Source organism: Mus caroli, unplaced genomic scaffold (genome assembly GCF_978045245.1).
Source record: "Mus caroli unplaced genomic scaffold, Mus_caroli_1 scaffold_13, whole genome shotgun sequence".
Lineage (NCBI taxonomy): Eukaryota > Metazoa > Chordata > Mammalia > Rodentia > Muridae > Mus > Mus caroli.
The window spans coordinates 66,473,815-66,483,241 of NW_028227268.1; the positions used below are offsets into that span (position 1 = coordinate 66,473,815).

General features: G+C 41.6%; 1 non-coding gene across 1 annotated transcript; it reads left to right on the plus strand.

The window, feature by feature from the left end:
* The first annotated feature begins 8,152 nt into the window (after positions 1-8,152).
* Positions 8,153-8,348, plus strand: LOC115032744 (U2 spliceosomal RNA). Its single transcript, XR_003838349.1, has one exon. It is a non-coding gene; the product is annotated as a U2 spliceosomal RNA (small nuclear RNA).
* Positions 8,349-9,427: the final 1,079 nt, after the last annotated feature.

A 9,427-nucleotide genomic window follows, 5' to 3' on the forward strand; every position in this document is an offset into this window, starting at 1 on the left:
ACACACACATCATGAAAGTAGAACTGAAATGAAATTGTCTTGGTAACAGGCATAACTAGTGGGAGAGGTCAGAGAAAGGGATAATGATCTCACAGTTATAACTTACTAAAATATAACATTTTGGTTTTTGGTTTTGGTTTTGTTTTGTTTTGTTTTTTGTTTTGTTTTGTTTTGTTTTTTAGAAAAGAAGGTTCAGCGACAGGCCCAAAGTGGGATCCAGCTCAAGGGGAGGTCCCAAGGTCTGACACTATTACTGAAGCTGTGAAGTGCTCACAAAAAGGAACCTTTCATAACTGCCCTCTGAAAGACCCAACAAACAGCTGAAAGAGTCAGAGGCAGATATTTGCACCCAACCAATGGACAGAAGCAGCTGTTGTTGAATTAAGGAAGGCTGAAAGAAGCTGAGGAGAAGGGCGATCCTGTAGGAGGACCAGCAATCTCAATTAATCTGGACCCCTGAGATCTCTCAAACACTGGCAAACTAACCACCAAACAGACAACACACACCAGCTGATACCAGGGCCCCAACACACATACAGTAGAGGAGTTCCGGGTCTGTGTTCATTCAGAGATGATGCATCTAACCCTCAAGAGACTGGAGGCCCCAGAGAGTTTAGAGGTCAGGTGGGGTGGGGGATGGGGATATACACATGGAGACGGGGATGAGGAGAAGGTATGAGATGTGGAACAGTCAGAGAGTGGATGGGGGGGGGGAGATAAAAGATGGAGTGTAAAAAATAAAATAATTTTTTTTTAAAAAAAGAAAAGACATTTTTTCTATTCTGGCAAAGCTCTAAAAATTTGACTCAGGCATTGTTGGGGACAGTCTTTGGTGATGGGAGACTATTTGATAATAAAGTCTCAGATTAAAAAAAAAATGAATTCAAGGTACATGGTGCGGATAGGTTTTGTTTTCCTATCCTTCTGGATAGGAGTCCATTTTGGTGCTCCAGCTTATATATGGTTTCTCAGAGCTACACTGAATCCTTCAAATCTGTCAAATGCATGCCTCTTGCCGGCTCGGCCTCATTCATAGTATGCTTCAGTACACACCATCAAGACAGAGATTTGTACAGAGATTTGTGTGTGTGTGTCTACTTGACACAAATCTAGACATATCTGAGAAGAAGTACCACGGTAAAGAAAACACCTCCATTAGATGTGGCCTGTGGTCAAAAGAAAACAAATAAGGTGTGAATCCAATTGTTTTTATTCATCTGCTTTTTAAAAATAGCTTTTATATCACTGATGGTAACTTCATACATATTTATATTGTATCTTAATCCTATGCCCTCCCAAGCCCACTCTCCACTCCTCCACACACAGGCAATACATCCCCTTCCCATTGTCCTGCTTCCCTCTCTCCTAACCTACTAAGTCCAATTAGCACTGCCTGATTGAATTTTGACTGATCATTTGACGTGAGCTTGTGCATAACTATAGGTAACTGTGGTGTTTCCTGATCCTTGGAGGAGATGACACAGATGTTCTGTTTAGGGCTGAACACTCAAAGGTCACCTATTCTCAGCACTTTGACCATTTGTCTATTTCTGCATTGACTGCTGTCTGTTGTAGAAACTTCCTGACAGCAGTACTACTTTAAGGCTATAAACATACGGATTTAGAAGACAGCTTGACAATTTGGGCATTTATTTTGTTGTCATCTTGAGCCAATATCTATATTGATCTTGATCTATATCACAGATCACCACACAGCTGTTTAATCAAATGTTCAAATCTCCAGGTAACATTAAGCAATGTGTTTTGTAAGGAGCCCTCTAGGTGACTATGATTTACGTTGATGTCTGTTAATCACTGCTCCAGGATAAAGACACTGATATTTTTATCTCATAGATTATCCTGGGGGGATCAGTTTTCTCATTGTCTCATTTATAGACCTGTGTCATCAAAGACTAGTTCATTTATGAATAACAGAGGCCCCACCTAGGTGGGATGGAACATAGCTAGGGTTACTCATTCCCACCTATTCCTGTAATGACGTCCATAGGGCAGCTCAGGCTACTTCCAGGCCTGGCTGGACTTGGAAATTCTGCTCATGAGGCACCCCTCCCTGGTTCTTATCCCCACTGTACTTATTGGATTCTCCATCCAGTTACCAGCAACTCTCTAGCTCTGTATCTCCAGTCTGATGCTCTAGCAGCCTCACAGAAGCCAGAGAAAATAATGTTCTGACCCTTTATGGATCACAGTTGTCTTCTAGAGATTGGGCCAAATGACCTCGGAGAGGATACCCAGTGTTTATTAGCCAGGACAATACTAGAGGCCACTGCTGTAGCTCAGAACATTGTTTCATTCAAGTAAAGGGGCATGGCTATCCAGAGCAAATCTAGGGCTCACCAATAGAGTGAAAGGATAGATGAACAAACCCATACTCATATCCCTGTAGGATCACAGTAGGTTTGAAGAATTTGCCTGCCTGACCCTTTTAGCCTGGACTGGAGGGACCATCTAGTCTCCATCTTTTCCAAAGATCTTAAAAATGCTTAGTACTCAATTTTCTGCCACCTAGATGGTTTTGATCTGTGGTGTGTGTGTGTGTGTGTGTGTGAGAGAGAGAGAGAGAGAGAGAGAGAGAGAGAGACAGAGACAGAGACAGAGACAGAGACAGAGACAGAAAGACAGAGACAGAGACAGAGAGACAGAGAGAGACAGAGACAGAGAGACAGAGAGAGACAGAGACAGAGAGAAACAGAGAGACAGAAAGAATGTCAGTGTACATGTGGATGTGAGAGGATGTGATCAGGTGTCACTCCTTATACTCTAACTTTTCTGAGACAGGGTCAATTATTGCCCACCACTGCACACACATGCTTAGCTAGTAGACCAGCCAGAAGACACCTACCGCCCATCTTACCACAGGAGTGCTGACATTGTTGATAGGAGGACTAACTTGGGTCCTCTCTTGTAGCAAATACTTTCCCCAGAAAGTCACCTTCTCAGCCTGCTGTCCCTGATTCTTGTCTGATGCTCCCAGCTTCTCAGTGACCTGGATTTCCTGTCGAACCTCTTACATGTGCAGTATTTGCCATGTCTGTGTGAGTCACATACCTTGTGTGTGTGCCTCTCTGATCTGTGAGCACCTCAGTGGTGGTGCTGCCCTGTGAATTGAATCATCACTTGTGTCCTGATCCGTATTATGTGCAGAAATGAAGCTGTGTGAGAGTAAGTGGATTAGAGGAAACTGAAAGGCCAGAGAAGGTAGACTCAGAATGAGCAAAACAGGAATGAGGTGGGAAGGTGCACGGGGCAAGGAAGGCTTGCTGCCCTGGTGTCTGTCTGCTCTGAGCTCTGCCTGTCCTGCCTCTCAGTGCTGTTAAATCTCCTCTGGCTGAGGTTCTGAGGCTGCTAGTAGCTTCTGTTATTGCAAGGTATTAATTTACTTTTATTGGCATGTGTATGTATCTGTGTTTGTGTGACTGCCTGCTGTACACATGGTTGTCTTTGTAGGCCAGAAGATGGTATCAGATTCCCTGAGGCTAACATTCCCTATGGTTGAGTTGCCCGGCAAGGCAGAGAGCAGTAGCTGGGTCCTTCACAAAAGCAGCAATTGAATGTCTGTTCTTCTTAAGGATACTGAGTTTGAGACAGGAAGACGGCCAGATCTTCAAAACCAGCTCCTGCCTCTCCTCCTTCAACCTGTCCCCCATCCTGAAATTCAAACAAGCTGTCAGGAGGAAGGTCCTGATAACTCTTCTCTTATGTCTAAGAAGCACTCAACCTATGACCCATATTGAAATTTCTTTTTACTTTTTGTGATGGTTTGTTTTATTTGAGGCAGAGTCTCACATAGTGAAAATTACTATCAAACATGGTTGTGAGACACCATGTAGTTGCTGGGAATTGAACTCAGGATGTCTGGAAGAACAGCCAGTACTCTTAACTGCTGAGCCATCTCTCCAGTCCACCCATCCCCCTACATCCGGTCTGAATTTTAAAAACTCAACCATTCATTTGGTCTTTAAACTTAGATGTTTGAGAAAGAGCTCCAATGTTTCAAAGAGGGATGCCTACAGTGAGATTCCAGAAGCAGTACTTGCAGTCTCCACCTCATCTGGCACCTTGTGTTAGAAACTCACAAACTGCCCTGAAAACAGGCCACTGTCTGCATTTTTGCTGTGAGATGCTTCCTTACCCACTACAAGCCAGTCTTCAGCTATGCTAATAGATTCAGAAGATCCAGAAGTCCTGCAAATATAAAGTGTCAGAGAAGCTGCCGAAGACAAGTCTCACCTCAGGAACTGCTGCGGGCTAACCAGGGTCACTTGGGTCGAACTACCAAAAGAGTTTATTTTGCAGAAGAAAGCAGAGCTTCAGTGCCTGAGTTTCCCCAAGTGCTCAGCTGTCTATCAGATGTGATGCCTGCTTGTGAAGCAGTTTCTAGCATTATCAATTTTCACTGTTCTAGAACATATTCTCTCCCCTGTCTGGCTCCATGAGAATTACCAGATGCCTGACAAATTTAAGATGTTATATCTCTTATTCTTTTATATGGTTCACTGCCTTTTCCATAAGCAAAGTACCCCTTCCATGAGAAAACACTGGGGCAGCAGAGGAGGCAAATGCAGGTGCTAACAGACAGGAAGCAAATAAGACATTCCATGGTAGGACCACGACTTGCAAGAGATCACAAGCACACCGAATATTTACTTTAAAATGGAAAGCCAAATGTGAAAAATATGTAACAGAAATGAGAAATTATAAAATGGGATTGCAATGGATATTTGTCACTGGGATCTCACAACAGACAGACACACACATACAGAGAGAGAGAGAAAGAGAGACACAGAGAGAGAGAGTGAGAGCAAGAGAGAGAGAGAGAGAGAGAGAGAGAGAGAGAGAGAGAGAGAGAGAGAGAGAGAGATTTATACACAAATACTGGAACTTCTTCTCAGCAGAAATTCAGTACCTGTGGAGAAGTTGAATGCTGCAGATCCAGAGCTAAATAATCTTGGTGTTCGTGGCCCCCCAAATCACCATTTGTTGTCTACCTTTTATATAACTTAATATCCTGGGAACAATTAGGTAACTCTGCTTACAGTATATGAAGAGACCCCTAGCTTTCATCAATCTAATAGCTAAGTATGCCATCAAAGGGAAAAATCTCTGCCCATAGCAGAAATGTCCTTGCTTTCCTGTGACCTACCTACCTCACGGAACTACCAGTGAGTGCATTTTCAGACAGTGCTGATTCATGAGTTACAAATGACAAAAAACAAAACAACCCCACACACACACACACACACAAAAAAAAACTAAACCAAAATTACCTATTCATCAAGCTGTTACCATGTTGGAACACGGTATTCGGTGTAACCCCAATCTGTGTACTCAGGCCATGGTCACTCAATTTTGGCTTCACAAAAAGATTTCTCTTATCCTTGGTGAGAGATCTGGTTTCTACTTGTAAGTGGCTTAGTGCAGAGAGATGAAGATGGTGTTGAACTGACCAGGAAGAGGCCTGAATAACCTAATTCTGGACATAGTTACATCCAAAAGAGAAACGTGAAGGATAAAAGCCAGAAGATGGAGGAACTTGTATACAGCACTCAGCCCCTCCCAGTGGCTCAACCCCATAGAAAGTACTGGAAGAAATGAAAGGTCTGTTCACATTTCCCAAACATTTAATGGAAGTTAAAAAGATGTGTTTTAAATGTGCACCTTTGGGTCCAGCTTAAACAAGTTCAACCAAGTCTCACTTCTCATAAATGAACCAGTGAATGGAAACAATTCCATGTTTTAAGGGTGTGATGTGGAATGTGGATTTAGGATGAGTCGTGGCGGGGTTGTTGAAGAGTCTATTTCAGGGCTTTTCCATTATGTATGCTGGCTGGTTGGGAAACACAGCCTCAAGGACATCTCAGTCCAGGCAGGCCCAAGAGCAACAAATGTAGTTTCTGCCTTAATTTTTAGACTGAATGACTGTAATCACAAACTACCTTCAAGACAGTAAATCTTAAAGAGGATGGAGTCACAAGGCTTAAGAAAGATAGGGATGGAGCTTGGCAAGAGCCTTGGAATCCAGGGTTTTGAAGCTAAATGGGTGATCAGAGAGATGTACTAGCCTGGAAGGGTGAGTAGGCTCTGGTTTTCCTCACATGTGCATCCTTTACCATCCCTTGACATCGTTAAACACTGCGTAATCCCAAAGGCCGGACTCTCAGCAGATTTGTCTCCTTTGACTGTCTGACTTTTTCTGGGGTGATGTGAACTAATGACTTTTTACTTCAGATAAGAAATTTATGATATCATCAAATTTGGAGGTCAAAAACTGTGCTTTAAGTTAGGTTGGGCAATCATCCTCAAGAAGCAATAGGAGTTATACTCTTGGCTTTTATGACATTAATTTTTTTTTTTGGTTTTTTGAGACAGGGTTTCTCTGTATAGCCCTGGCTGTCCTAATTTACCCCCCCAAACAAAATAATAAACCATTTTATAATGCAATATATTAATATACTTCATGATTTGAAACATATGTATCAATTTATTATAGTATAGAATATATATTTACTATAAGGTTTATATAAACTCTGTGTACATGCATATATTACATATAGTATATTATATACACTATAATATAATAATATAAATTACTATATGTGTCATGTGTTATATATGTATTATGTATATTATAGTATGCTAACCTATTGTTTGCTATACATATTGTGTAACATGATAAATTATTCTATGCACCATATTACATATGCATTATTATATATTATATACTATATGATGGTATACTAACAATGACCACCACAGTGTAGTGCTGAGTGATTTACGATAATTATCTTCCCCATTTCACAAACATCGAGGTGGTCACTGGAAGCTCTAATCTGTCTGGCACAAACTGTGATAGCATTTTAAGGTGACAAGTATAATTAAGAAAAACTCTGGTTTGAATCCAGTCCCTGATACTACTTTTCAGTGTAGTCCTGGAATTGTATTAATTCCTTAGACATTCAGTCTGTGATTGCAGAGTCCATTACAGAGGTAGCCTCTCTCTGGGAAGAATGGGGATGTTGTAGGAGTTCTCAAAATAAGTGTCTCAGTGACTCAAGGCATTGTGTGGATGTGACCCGCCAGAGCCCGCTGTTTCCTGCTTTGCAGAAGCAGAGGGAGTGAGTACATCATTTGATTTCAAAGTCCTGCAATGATGGTTACTAGGTGAGCAAGACTGATCTCAGGCAGGGGATAGATTTTGTCCTTTGTACAATAAATGTTTTTCTTCTTTTAAATATGTGTGTTTGCCACATGCATGCATGCACACACACACGTGCACACACATATACACACATACACACACATTTATAATTTGTGTAGCCATGTATGTGTACAATGTATGCATGTGCAAATCTGTGTGCATAGACACTTATGTGTGTATGACCATATATGTATACCCGCATGTGTATATGAGTGTGTATGAGTGTATACATGTGTATATGCACGCACATACTGTGTAACATGTGAGTGGGTATGTAAATTAAAATAAAAAATTCAGGATCTTTGTTCCCAGGGATCTTCAAGTAAGTAATGGATTTTATGTCTCCAGGAAGACAAATTCTAGTCTTTAAAGACTAGTGATTTACCATCTAAGACTGCACACAACCAGGGTGAAGTCGTGAACTTAGAAGAAGGAGCCCAAACTTTTGTAGATAATGCTGTTCGATTATCCCTAATGTCTGTTAAGGGCTCTGAGACTCTTGTAATAGTGTGGCTAATACTGTCAGAGGGCAAGGCTGATAACACAGACATGTGAACAGGACTTAACACATTGCCCAGCATATTTCTCCTGGTAATGCCATTTAAGATGTTGGATTAGAACACAAATTCCCACATATCTGGGATTCTAGGAGTGGTACTTTTTTTTTTTTGTACAGTAAAGAGAAGTAAAGAGAAGGAGGGAAACCAGTCCCAGTGCCTCTCCCCCCTGTTAAAGTCTCAAACAACAGATTGTGCAGTCATCTGCAGTCACCACAACTGTTAATGGCATGTGATATTTTATCATCTCATTATCTAAGAGGGAAAGATATAGACTCACAAGGAATATTTAATTATTTGAAAAATTTGTCAAGGATTTGGCCAAGAAAGGAATGAAATAAGCCCACCACTACCTGTCCAACTTTTAGGAACTATGATCGCTTCTCGGCCTTTTGGCTAAGATCAAGTGTAGGAACTATGAGCTTACATGTCTGTATTGACGGGGTTGCATGACATACCTCAGTGGGAACATATTGTTTAGCTTTCCCTCAGTGCATGAGTTCCTTCCTGTCTAGAGTTCCTGCAACACATTCTTCCTTCCTTTCTTCACTGCCATCTATAAGATACATTTCATGGCTGTGTGCTCACATTACTGATAGTGAGTCTAATCTCCAATCAACACTTGGCCATAGGAATAACCCCAAATGAATCTGTTAATAATTCAATCTGGGCTTTCTAGGCAAAGGATTATTCTGATGATCTATGTAATTTCATTTCTGTGGAATTGATCTGGTGCCTCAGATGTTCTAAACAAGGAGATGCCCTGGTTAGTGAGAAGAAAACAATGGAATTTTCCGGTATGATCTTCCTACTGAGTATGCAGCCTTCCTGTCTGTCTTCATGGAGGAAACAGAAACACAGACTCCATTCCTGTACAGTCTGGTTAAAGTTACTTACTGGGGTATGCTTGTCTCAAGCTCGTCTTGTGCTCTCTAACCATCTCTATCTCCCAGGAGAGCCACTAGGGCTCCAAAAGCTCTGTGTTGCATCAGCTAGCAGCCACATGGAGACAAACATGGTCTATGTATTCTTCTCTTGGTGATTCTTTCTATTCCATGGGCCAGTTTGCATCTCACCCTTTATCTTCCTGTTACAGGTCTGTCTATCTCTTTAACATACTACCCCCTACCAGTTTCTGTCATCAACAGAGAGCATGCTGGGAGTAGCTGACCAGCATAGGACAGTGGTTCCTAGCATTGGCCCCCCAGAAGCCTTGGGTGGCTTCTACCACTATGCCCTCATTCCCAGACCAGAAAATGAGCGTCGTGATAGCACCTACCTCACAACTTTGCTGTGAAACAAAAGTATAAACAATTAGCTCAATCCATGCCCCCGTGACTGTCTTTCGTGCCAGCCTGTGCCTTTCCTTTAAATTACCTTTGATAATGGACATGAGCTGTATCAGATCATGGTGGTCCCAGTGATGCCTCCATCTGTGCCCCCTCTGTTCCCTTTCTAACATACCCAATAGTCACCCTTGACTTTTGTTTTTCTTATTTCTAGATTCTACACATGAGAGAAGCAAATGAAATTGTTTAAGTTTTGTTTGATTGATGACAGGTGATTCCTTCTATTTTTACACACAGGATAGCATTTCATCTTTATTTAGGGCTGAAAAAAATTCCTTAGGGTATATGCATCACATTTTTGT